We start from the raw sequence: 13,478 nt of genomic DNA, 5'->3' as shown, positions 1-13,478 counted from the left end.
AAAATATTGCTTCTCTCAGCTGAGCATCTGGAAGATACTCTATAGGAATGAATTTAACATTCAGAGTACAAATGTATCTTAAACAAGGGTGAGTTCTGCTGTCAGAGCTAAAATCATGTACAGTTAAATTTACTTTTAGAACTCTTAAATTTCCTGTAAAGGAAAATATCCATGTCTTTATATAAAATCCTATTTTGTATTCCTTAACATGTGGACATTGAGAACTCTTCAGTTTAAAAGGAACAAAAAGAATGTCCACTATGAATATTTTGATTTTTAAAATAATCCTAAGTTTTTCAATTTCTAGGTTAAATAGAGAAAATGTAGAAATACCTAATGTGAGTCTGAAGGTACAGGAGTTGATTTATCTCATTTTAAATATAAATACATATAAATATATTATTTTACTTATAAGGATCAAATAAAATATTGGATTATTGCCTTATGAGGGTTGATGAGGAGTGGATGTGGTTTGTGCTACAAAGTTAGGGACATTTGGTATGGAGAGAATGATCTCAAGTAAGCAAAGCAATTTGAGAGCTCTCAATCATGGTGTATCATTACAAATATTTTAATGCTTGACTGTTTCTTGAGCATAAATGAACAATGATGCCATAAATTACAAAGGTCTTTAAAATAAAAATACTTAAAAAAGTTGTAGGGTTAGTATGAAATCTAAAAATATTAGGGGTTAGATATGTATATGTCTTTGTACTTTAAGATGCAAAGCATTAAATCTAATAAAATGATGAATTTTGGTGAAAATCACAAACTTCTCTAACTAGTGAATTTTATAGTGTGGATTAAGACACTATCTTGATTTAAAGTTTATAAACTCATATATAGAGAGTCAAAAAGGATGTTAGTAAAATAATTCTCTTGGTGTTAGAAGAGTATGCATTGAGGAGCCAGTTTACTAGTCTTTTTTTTTTTTACGAGAATGCACCTTATAACTGTGGGATTACTTAGAATTATGTATAAACAATTTTTAAATTGCAAAAAACTCTAAAAGAGAAAAGTTAAATGATGCATTGTTTAGGGAGATTTTATATATGCTAAAATATTATAAATGTAAAAATAGGCCAAGGGATAATAAACTAAAAAGTGTTTGAATATTGAGGACAATTGGTAGTGTCTGGACTGAAGCAGAATGTTGAGCTGGGCTGCAACTTGTAGGCAGACTCAAAGTAGGTCTCGTTTCTACTTTTCGACTTAGGTGGCAATTCACAAGTATTCATTTTTATGGCTAAGTTTTATGACTAATATGTTTGCTACATATTTTCTGTTGAAATATTAAACATTAGATTTAAGATAGTAACTGTGGGTCCTATTAATATAAGAAAATAAAATCGTAGTATTACAGCTTTGTGTTAAAAGGATATTATTGATATTTTAAGTAGTCATAAATATGTAAGAGAATATGGCATAAACTTGGCAGTACTTGCAACTCTAATAAAAATGTGTAAATGATTCAGTCTTATAGTTTTAGAAAATTTTACAAAAATAATAATTAATGTCAAGATATTAATATTATTAGGCTCACTATATTTGTAAACTTAATAAATTATATTTATAACAGTTATTTAAATGTTAATTTTTATTTATTAAGTCTGAGAAAAGAACCTTGAGAAGGAAATAAAAGCCAAAAATTTAATGAATGCTAATGTATGAAGGTGTTTATATATCCAACCAAGTATTATTTAAAGGCCATTTAGGAAAAAAACCTGATAAATTCTGCCAGATTTATAAATAGGTTGTATGATAAGTAACCTATATTTATAAGCTATAGGATGAATGAGGTTTTTCATTTTTTATTTTAGTAAAGGTTGTGTCATGATTTTCAAAAGTGGTGACACTGGTTTTAATACAATAATTTTTGGTTTTCGTTTCATGTGCTACAAATGACAACACCAGGGGCCGTGGCTTCCCGCGCGCTCCCCGTGGGCCTTGGGGGCACCCAGCGCGGACCTGGGCACCTCAAGGGGCCTGCGCGGGTGTGGCTGGGAGACCATGGAGCCAGAAGGCGAGTCCCCCGGGCAGCCCTGAGCCTTCTGGGGCAGGTCCTGGCGCCCAGGAGCCTCCCTCGCTCGGCTACCTGTGTTCAAGCGCTCTGGGGTCCTGGGCCCGCGAGTGGAATGGTCGCGGAGGCCCCGGGCGTTGGGCTTTCTGCGCGCCTCCTGTAGGAAACTGGGGTGCCCTGAAGGAGCCCCCGGCCCATCCCGTGCGAAAAGCTCCACGAGGCAAGGAGCAGCTGTAGTCACTGGCGACTGACGTTGACTTCTGGGGCCACAGACTTGCGACACCTTTTCTCTCTCTCACTGATCCAGGCCAATGTGCAATACCAACATGTCAGTGTCTCCTGATGGTGCTGTAAGCACCTCACAGATTCCAGCTTCGGAACAAGAGACCCTGGTTAGACCGAAGCCATATTCCTGAAGCTATTGAAGTTATTTCTGTCGGAGCACAGAAAGACACACTATGAAAGAGGACTTCTTGGGCATCCCTGGATCCCAGGTTAAGAACTTCTGCACTAGAAACACATGAGTACTATATATTGTACTGAAATTCTGGGATAAAGGTTATATTTTATGTTGGCCAGTATATTATGATAAACGATTATATAATGAAAGGCAACAACATATAGTCTTGTTCAAATTATCTTTTAGAAGATTTGTTTGACGTGCGGAGCTTCTCTGTGAAAGAACACAGGAAAATATATACAAAGATCTACAGAGACTTGGTGGTAGTCAGTCAACAAGAATCATCAGATTCCAGTGCATCTGTGAGTGAAAACAGGTGCCAACTTGAAGGTGGAAGTGATCAGAAGGATCCCGTGCAAGGGCTACAGGAAGAGAAGCCTTCATCTTCCAATTTGGCTTCTAGACCATCTACCTCATCCAGGAGGAGAGGAATTAGCGAAACAAGAAAATTCAGATGAATTATCTGGTGAACGACAAAGAAAGCACCACATATCGGATAGTATTTTCCTTTCCTTTGATGAAAGCCTGGCTTTGTGTGTGATAAGGGAGATCTGTGAGAGGAGCAGTGGCAGTGAGTCTACGGGGACACCACCACATCCGGATCTTGATGATGGTATGAGTGGACGTTCAGCTGATTGGTTGGATCAGGACTGAGTTTCATACCAGTTTAGTGTAGAATTTGAAGTTGAATCTCTTGATTCAGAAGACTACAGCCTTACTGAAGAAGGACAAGAGCTCTCAGATGAAGATGATGAGGTATATCGAGTTACTGTGTATCAGGCAGGGCAAAGTGACACAGATTCATTTGAAGAGGATCCTGAAATTTCCTTAGCTGACTATTGGAAATGTACTTCATGCAATGAAATGAATCCTCCTCTTCCAAGACATTGCAACAGGTGTTGAGCCCTTCGTGAGAACTGGCTTTCTGAAGATAAAGGGAAAGATAAAGGGGAAACCCTTGAGAAAGTCAAACTAGAAAACCCAACACAGGCAGAAGAAGGTTTGGATATGCCTGATGGTAAAAAAAGAAACAAAAACAAAAAACAAAAAACTACAGTGAATGAGTTCAGGGAGTTATGTGTTGAAGAAAACGATGACAATACAGTCACACAAGCCTCTCAGTCACAAGAGAGTGAAGACTATTTTCAGACATCACTTCTAGTAGCCTTATTTATAGTAGCTAAGAAGATGATGAGATTAAGAGGGAAGAAACACAAGACAAAGGAGAAAATATGAAATCTAATTTTCCCCTAATGCCGTTGAACTTGTGTGATTTGCCAAGGTCGACCAAAAAATGGTTGTAACATTCATGGTAAAACTGAACATCTTATGTTTCACACATGCAAAGAAGCTAAAGAAAATAAATAAGCCCTGTCCAGTATGCAGACAACCCATTCAAATGATTGTGCTGACATATTTCAACTAGCTGACTTATCATAAAAATAGAATTATATATTTCTAACCCTAAAAATTTAGACAAAATGGCTTTTATATTTATTTATATTTATCAAAGCAAGAAAGTATCTCCCTGTGAAATTCTTTGTGGTGTAATTACCTACTTTGAGGGGAGGAAGAATGGTGAATATTCACTTTTAGGAATTTCTACTTTCTCTTAAAAATGTAAGATGTTTAAATGTAAATTAGTACCTTTCATATAAGAAGAAAACATGTATAAGAGAGTTACTATTTAGATTTTAGATACACTGAACTCTCCAATTCTTAGTTTCTCTGTTCTTTCAAAAGTTGGTAGTTATATCTAGGTCTATGTAAGTAAAAATGTACTCATTATTCCCCAACTTCTCCCATATAGAGTAAGGGAAAGATAGTAATGAAGTGTTCATTTGAGAAGAGCTATTATTTACCCTCAAGACAAAATTTTTTCAAAGCTTCCTTGTAAAGTGTGGAATTTTCTTGAAATAACCCCGCATATGAGGCCCTTTATACACCTAATTTTAGGATTTGAAGGAATCTATTACTTCCTTTAAGTTGGAAGACAATTCTAAGACACTTTGAAGCATCTTCTTGGACTAGGCATGGTTCCTGATAATTCCCTAGATTTTAGGCCTTGGCCAACAGCTAATTTAAAAACTAGTGAATTCAGAAAGATTGATTCAGAAATCTGATACACAGAACTGTTTGTCTTACTACTTTTTTCTTTTAACAGTACTGAGGATTGAATCCAGGGTGGTCTACCACTGAGCTATACTCCCAACTTCCTCCTCCCTTTTATTTTCTTTGAGAAAGTTCTGTGAAGTTGCTAAGGCTGGCATTGAACTCAATCCTCTTGCCTCAGTCTTCTGAGTTGCTGGTATTACAGGTGGATAGACAGCTGTTCTATGTGGGGAGCCATTAATGTTTTCCCCTTACCTTTACTAAAAACATACTTCTGACTGACCTCGCCCAGAGTCCACAAGGTTTGGGGCCTTGAAAGCTTCAAGGTTACTAATACTAATGATGATATTGTTCTGTCTGAGCTAAGACTAGGTTTGTGTTGCATCAGGGTATTGTTTGACCTGCCCGGCCATTGGAATTTTCCCTCCAGGGTAACCTAAAGCAAAAAAACTATAAATACCACTAGAGAAGAAGCCCCAGTATCGGCCAGAAGAGATATCGACCCGGGAGTTGACTGGCGATCCTTCCATGCTTAGGAATAAATCATATTTGGAATCTAATTCTTAAGAGTAATATTATTTCATCCTCACTCCTCTCTTCAGAACCCGTACTTTTGCCAGCTGGCTCCGGCAGTTCTAAACTAAATGGAAAGGAAAGGTTCCAACTTCTCGCTCTCCAGAAATGATGCATCAGTTTTCTTCAAGAAAGACAGGGTCAAAAGATGCATTCTAAAATGATCTATGTAGATTAACTTCTTGATTATAAGAATGTTTACCAAATTAAATAGCAACCTTGATTTAAGACCCCAATGTTTTCTCCCATGTTGATAGTTATAAATATTCCGATGAGGACAGCACAATTAACTGAACTGTAAGTTTAGAATGGGATCACAGGACAATTTTGTATAGTCTGTTACTAACAGTACATTGTTGGTTTAAACTTCCAAAGTGCCATCGCCTCATGTCTTACCCATCTATATATTTTTATGTAAGAAACAAACACCTTTAGCTTTGGCAGTCCTCAAATATAATGAAGTTTTATTAATTTTTGTGATTTATAGTATTTTGACTAAGAAGAGAGGATGGACAAAGAAGAATCCAACCTTTTTGGGACAAGTTATAGCAATAGGTTATGTATGGGGGCACGTAAGCAGTGAGTGCTGTTTACTCAACAGCGTTACAAGTGGGGCGCTAAGGGTGTCTGCAGCGCCTGCTGTTAACATTCAACTGCAAATGACACCCAGTTTTACCATCCATAAATACTAATGTAGTATTGTCTAAATTTTTAGGATTAGTATACATGTTATTTATTGATTTACAAATAAATGATTTATTAAATTATTAAAAAATGACAAGACCAGTAATCCAACAATGCTGCTCCTGATTATAATTGTGAAAACAATATTTGTGAATTTAAAGAAAGTTTGTATTTTCTGTAGGAGGACTTACATCCTAAGTTGATATTAAGTAATGCATATGTTTAAAAAGAACTAGGCATTGCAGAGTTCTGGTTTCAGATTGATGTTTTTTTTTTTTTTTTTTTTATCTGAGCCTAGAGCTCAGCCCCAATGGTTAGAGGTAGCTTAGAGTGGAGAGAAATTCGGGACAGTTGCTGTTTTAATGTTCTTCCCTCAAGTTTTTCACTGTTATGTGGTAGAGAACTTGGAAGTAGTCTTTTGTTCTTTAATACATGTTCAATTATGCACATACCTAGTTTACTCTTGTGGAGTTTGTAAATCAGCTCTGCAGTGATATTGGAGCATTAAGTAATGAGTTTAGAGAGCTGTGCAAATGAAGTACCACTGTAAACTTACATCTTGAAACTCCAGATCTCCTGTAAGTTGTGTTGTCAGCACTATTTACCTGTGAAGTTGAGAACCATGTTCCCTAATGAAAGCGAGTTAAAGAGAAAAGATGCTTGTTGAAAATGACTGAAGTCTGAGGTAGTTGTCACTTGAGAGTTGTCATTTGAGTTGACATTTTGTAGTTGAACTACAAAATTTGGACTTAGAAGAATACTCTGAGTGCAAATGAAGAATGGTTTACTCTTTGGGAAGAATACAAAGATCAATTTCACAATATTGGGACGATTTTTATTTACCATTAAAATAGAACGTGAACATTTATTTATACATGAAATAGTTTGGAGTTGCCTTAAAAACAAAGTATTTTGCTACTTGGAAGAAAGAAAAACAACTTTTGTGATAAGTCAGGATGTAGCGTGTGTGTGTGTGTGTGTGTGTGTGTGTGTTGTATGCATGTGTATATGTGTGAGAGAGTAATATTTTATGTATATGCAAAATTATAAAAATATACATTTCTGTGGAAGCAGATGTTACATAAGGAAATGTGTTGCTGTATTTTTATTCAAGAACTAGTTATATAGGGGTAGAAAACCATTGTATAAATAGCACTTCAAGTCATGTGATCTTGTTTGAAGCTTTGATTAGTTGGTCTCCTTTAGACAAAATGGACATTCTCTGCATGTTAGCTTTGCTAGAACCTCCCCCCATCTTTTAATTATAGCTGTTGATGCATGAGTAGATAATACACTGACAACTTGCAGACCTATGTATGAAGGTCTATTATTACAACTTCTACAGTTTAGAACAAATGTGAGTAAAGCTGATGCATTTTTCTAGATATGAAGTAGCCACAATTTTTAACAGAACTTGCCATCTAAAAATAGAAAGCTGACCCAAAAGAAAGATCTCTAGACAAAAATTTAATTAAACAGAGATACATAACAAAATACCTTAAAATCACCACCACCAACAAAAAAAAACACTATACATGAATGATAACATCTTTAGCTATAGACATGAGCAAAATTTACTACATTGAAAACTTTTTGTGGGAGAAATGAGAGATAAATTTCTAACAATATGAGAGAATTTCAGCTATCAAAGCAAGTGGAAGAAATACTGGACAAACCTCTACAGTGTTATACAATGTTAGTAAAATAAATCACATCCTGCAATCACTGGTTTGTCTTAGTTTTGTAGTAAAAGAAAACAGTCCTGAAATTTTGTTCATTCATTTTAGTGATGTTCAGTGTTTCTGCATTAACTTATGGATATCAGTCATTTTGTTACATAATATAACAGATACATGTTTATGCAATGAATCACCAAGAATAACATAAATTATAGCAAATATCAAAATCTGCATCAAAGTTTGTTGGACAATAAAGTCATGGCTATGAAATATAAAGTGTGAATAATAAATTTATAACTTGGGAAAGTTTTCTCATGATATTGTAGAAAAGGTATTTCAAATATTTCAAAATGAGTGTATGCTGGTGTTCTGGAATAAAAGGTTAAATCAGAAATTTTTTATTTATTCATAAAACAAAGAACTTTTTATTGTGCACTGCCAGTGACCTTAACCTCCAGTAAATTGAACATAATCCCTACCCTCCCGATTACCATTAGGGCAATCAGCTTTTTCTTCTGCCAAGGAGAAACCTGCTGCCAAATTATCCTGATTGTCCTGAATAGTGGACAAATAATAATAGGAATGCTTTGAACTCATGAAACACCTTTCATCCACAAAAAGCAAAACACTTCAAAAAGAATAACTCACACATTCAGATAATCACCAACCCACTCTCATTGAGAGTGGAGATGGAGGTGGGGTAAACCATAGTGTTCTACTGTGCTCAGAAAAGGAAATTAAAACTTAGAAGAAGTAAAATAATCAATTATCTGTAAGGAAGGGATGAAAACGTCAAGGATGATTCAGCTAGAAGGAAAGTTTATTGAGCTCAGTGGTGAGCAAATGGTTCATGTGGATTAGGGAGAAATAGGGGTTCCCTAGGGTTAGAACTGCGATGAGACAAAGGAGATACGTGGAATGACTCACCATCACAGAAGTACCTCATCAAATTGTATACTGGAGTACTTCTCTTGCCTCTTTGTGTGTGTGTGTGTGTGTGTGTGTGTGTGTAGGTAGTTAAGGGTGGTTGTAGTGCTAGTGGTGTTGTATTTGGTTGTCTCCAGATGGGAAGTGAAGGACAGGAGGTTAAATGTCTGGGTGTGCCAACACTTGCTAAGTATCTGCAGCCTTCTAGGAACTGTGCTAGGCACATTGTTTATTTTATCTTCTTAAATCCTTACAGATCCTTTGAACTATGTATATGTAAGGGAAGACTGTACACGTTTTAAGTATTTTTCACAGATCATATGGATTTTAGGTTCAGATTCTGTGTTGGGACTCAACTCACTGTGGCTGTAAAGGTAATACTATCCATTCAATGGTGAGATATCCTGCTTGGTAACTCAGAGAATTTAGTTTCATTCTAGGTCCATTCCAAAGCAGCAGCTGGGCTCAAAGAGTGAGCAGTGGGGAAGGGACTTGGCCTTTTAATTTAAAGCTGTGGTTTTGGTTTATAGACTGAACAAAAACTGGCCAGTCAATATGACTATTTTATTTTGATAGCATTCAAATACAGACCAATGCTCTTTAGTATGCTTGTTTATTTTTATGGTTATAAAAAGCCATATTTGTTTCTTATTCAATATCAACTTCAAAAATTATTTCTTTCTAATAGAATTTCAATTTCATCTAGGTACCAACCCTTTTCTAGACAGTTCCTTGGGCTCAGAAGATGCTTAATTCAAACCTAACTTGAGGTATGTTTCATAATTGGTTTAATTGTGGTAATTCCATCTCCACTGTCAATGATTGGTCCTGGAGCTCAGTTGTGAATTAATTATCTAACTATTCTTAGTCCAGGTACAGAAACTGATAAAAACGTAAAATCAGTTTGAAAGGAGAGAGAATTTTTTTTTTTTTTTTTTTTTTTTTTGGTGGTACTGGGGTTCCTGGAAGCCCTTCTACCTCCGGGCTACACTCCAAAACCTATTTTTACATTTTTAAAATTTGGAAACAGGGTCTCCTAAGCCAGAGCGCTCGGCTACCTGCGCGATCCCTCTGTCTCTGCCTCCCAAGCGCGGGTATTACAAGCGTGCGCCACCACGCCCGGCGGAGGGAGGAAATTTGATTGCAAAATTCTAGAAGATTCTTCTCTTTTACTCTGTGGCCACAGTGGTCACTAGCCTTGTGCTAGTCAGCTTTATGTCTTTGGAACTGAACACCTGACACAATCATGTTACAAAGAGAAAGGTTTCAGTCCATCATCAGGCTAAATCATGTCTTATGGGCCTTTGGTGGGTGCCAGAAGGAAACTGCAGGGATTGTGGAAGAGCAAACTGCTTACTTCTGGCCATGGAGGCAAAAAATGGATGGATGAAAGAATTAAAGTGCCACAATTCCCTTTGAGGACATCCTCCCAGTGAGCTAAAGATCTCTTATTAGGGTGTAGGTTGACATTTAAGATCCAAATGGAGCTGTCTTCTATCCCATAATTAAAAATGGAAACAAAGGTTTAAGCGAACATGAATAGCTTCAAGGGGTCTATTGTACATCCTGGTGACTATAGTTAGCGACATAACACTACTGAGAGATTAGATTTTAAGTGTTCTCACCACAAAGAAATTGATCAAGTATGTGAAGTGATGCATATGTTAAATAGATTGATTTAGCCATTCTAACACATATATATGCATATATGTATACATATCAAGCATAATATTGCATATGATAAATATATGCATTTTTTTACTTGTCAATTATAAAGAAAGGAAAAAGGACTGAGGCAATACTATAGGAGACTCATCAGAGAAATGGTAACATGAACCTTTTACTTTACTGAGTCACTGATTTAACCAGGTCCTGGCTGGTTTTTTTTTTTTTTTTTAGAAAATAAAATTATTTATCATCTATCTAAGTCAATATAAGTCTGAGTTTACTATTACTTTCAAGAAAGAGCTTTAAAACTGATGAAAAAATCAGTTTTTTAAATATATGTGTCAGTCATGGGCACATGATGTCAATATTATAGGGCTAATCATAACATTAGCTGGAATATGGGACTTAACTATTTTAAAGCATATGTATATATTTATATAGATATGCATAGCATATATGACTGTTAATTATATTTATGTTTACAAATTTACTTTATATATGAAGAGTATATATTACTAATTGATATTTTCTATTTTAAGCTTTTAGAATATAAAAATGATATCTCATTAGTTGTCCTGTATATACCTTCAGTAGTCTTTTTGGTGATAATACATTCTAAAATAGAGTGTTTCAGTCTGGTGACCTGAGAGTTTGATCAGTCGTCAGGAGTCATTAATCTGGGTTTTGATTGTATTTCTAAAAAGAAGAATGGGAAGAACAAACTATAAATTTGAGATGAGATCTAAGAGCTATTCAAGTAGAAGGCATAAAACTAAAGGTAAAGGGGAAGAAATGGAATGTGTGTGAGAGTCTGTGAGGTTTTTAGTGAAGCCCTTTGTTTGATTCAAATAAGCTCCTATGGACTCACTCTGACCACCTCGCTCTCCTGTAAGACAGCACTTCTTGCCCATCCCAAAGGACTCTCCAAAAGAAGAGCAGGTCATTCTAAGGAGAGAAACAAAATATTTTGATTTCCCTGTGAGGTTTGAGGCAGTGAATTCATGGAAATGTATCCAAGAGCTTCTTTTCCAAACCAAGTCTCATCAGAACTGGCATAAATAAAAGGCTCTAAATTGGCTACTCTTGTTAAAAAGAAGCTTTCAAGTATTTGGAGTAATGATCTTTAATTGTTTGTGGGATCCCTGATACCCTCAGAATGAAGGTCCCAAAGTTTAGTAACAACTATGCAAAGGCAAAGGTACATTTAATGCAGAGTGCCCAGAAAGTAAGAACCTGGCATCATACAGAAAGTTCTAAATGAAGAGTTTGTAAAGGAATAGAATTTGATAATATGTACCATGCAGATGCATTTGTTGTCAAATGGGCAAGGATGATGTCATGCATGCATACAATATGGGTGGACATACTACCAGGAAATGAGTTACATTTGGATATTATGCCAGTTCCTGAATTCTAGGTAACAATTTCTTATCCAACTTTATTTTAAAACACAAAGACTGAAATTGTTACATCAATGTCATTACTCCATCCTGGATAAAGCATTATTTTTCAGTTCTGCATCATGTAAATTGGTGGCAAAGATAAAATTTGATACAGTATTTGCCAGCAAGGCAAACAAATGAAATTTAAACTAGATTGTTGGTGAAAATGTCTTAACTATTTTCTACTACTCTGGGAAACTGTTACTTTACAACCTTACTAGTTGTTTTAAGAAAAGAAAGTACAGATTAATATCATAAAAATAAGTTGAACAATTACTATGCATTTGCATTCTATTATAAAATTAATGTTACACATTAATGATATCTACTCTTCTTTCCTCTAAATGTAGCTATATTAAACTAAATTTCTCTTATGTAAATTAAAAAAAATTATTGGTGCATTGTATTCATACATCATAATGTGGCATAGATATACATGCACAAATTACCCAGTTAGCCTTTACTTGATCCCCACCCCATTCCCTCCCCATCCCTCCTTCCTATGCTTGGCTTAGTGGTTGACTTTGATATGTTTAATTACATCGTGTGCTTCAAAGAGTTTCCTTCTAACCCTCAGTTAGGTTGTCTTATTTGCTCCTCTGTAGGATTTTCTTTTTCACCTAGTGTTCCTCCTATGACCCATTTCTCCTTAGCTTTTGCATATTAGAGAAAGCACCTGCTTTCTTATTTTTTGTGACTGACTAATCCCACTTAGCATACTGCCCTCAAGATCCATCCATTTCTCTGTAAATTATGTAATTGTGTTTTTTATGGCAGAGTAAAATGACTTTGTATACATATCCCACAGCTTTGTAATCCATTCATCTCTTGATTGACATCTTGGCTGGTTCCATAGTTTGGCTATGGTGAATTGTGCAGCTATGAACATAGATACACATGCATTAGTTTGGTAGTTTGGTTTCCTTTCTTTTGGGTAGATACCCAGAAGTGGTATTGCTGGATCAAATGGTGAATTTGTTCCCATTCTTCTGAGGATCCTCCAAACTGTTTTGCAAAGTGGTTGCACTAATTTGCAACCCCACCAACAATGTATTAGAGTTCCCACTTCTCTACAACCTTGTCAGCATTTGTTGTTGTTTGCGTTTTGAATGATTGCCATTCTAGTTGGAGTTAGGTGAAATCTCAGGGTAGTTTTGCTTTTCATCTCTCTGATTGCCAATGATGTGGAACAGTTTTTCATGAATTTATTGGCCATTTTAATTTTTTCTTTCATGAAGTGTCTATTTAGTTCACTTGCCCATTTTTTTTTTGTGGTATTAGAGGTGGAACTCAGAGGCTTTCTACCTCCAGGCTATACTCCTAGACCCATTTTATATTTTATTTGGAAACAGGGTCTCACTATGTTGCTGAGAGCCTCACTAAGTAGCTGAGGCTGGCTTCGAACCTGTGCGATCCTCCTGTCTCAGCCTCTCAAGAGCAGGGATTACAAGCATGCGCCACCATGCCTGGCACTTGCCCATTTTTTGACTGGATTATTATTATTATTATTATTAATTACTTTTAGTGTTCAGTTTCTTGAATTCTCGGCATATTCTAGATATTAGTCCTGTATTGGAGGAGTAAGTGGCAAAAATCTTCTCCCATTCTATTGGCTCTCGGTTGAGGTTCTTGACAGTTTTCTTTGCTGTACAGAAGCTCTTCAGTTTCACGTAATCCCACGTACTGATTCGCCTTTTAGTTTGTTGTGCCTTTGAGGTCTTGTGGAGAAAGCTTTTATCTGTGCCTATGTGTTGCAGTGTTGGACCTATGCCCTCTTCAAGGAACCTTAAGGTCTCTGTTCTAATTTCTAAGTCTTTGATCCCTCTTGAATTGTCTCTTGTACAGGGTAAGAAATTGGGATTAATTTCCAGTTTTTTGCATATTGTTAACCAGTTTTGCCAACACCATTTGTT

At 35.9% G+C, this 13,478-nt stretch overlaps 1 pseudogene across 1 annotated transcript; it reads left to right on the top strand.

The window, feature by feature from the left end:
* The first annotated feature begins 2,331 nt into the window (after positions 1 to 2,331).
* LOC308264805 (E3 ubiquitin-protein ligase Mdm2-like) lies at positions 2,332 to 3,906 on the top strand (annotated as a pseudogene). Its single transcript has 2 exons — positions 2,332 to 2,487; positions 2,579 to 3,906. The product of its transcript is annotated as an E3 ubiquitin-protein ligase Mdm2-like (transcript).
* Positions 3,907 to 13,478: the final 9,572 nt, after the last annotated feature.

This window comes from Muscardinus avellanarius, assembly GCF_963383645.1.
Source record: "Muscardinus avellanarius genome assembly, chromosome: 7".
In the NCBI taxonomy this organism is placed as follows: domain Eukaryota; kingdom Metazoa; phylum Chordata; class Mammalia; order Rodentia; family Gliridae; genus Muscardinus; species Muscardinus avellanarius.
This window is presented reverse-complemented; position numbering and strand designations above follow the sequence as displayed.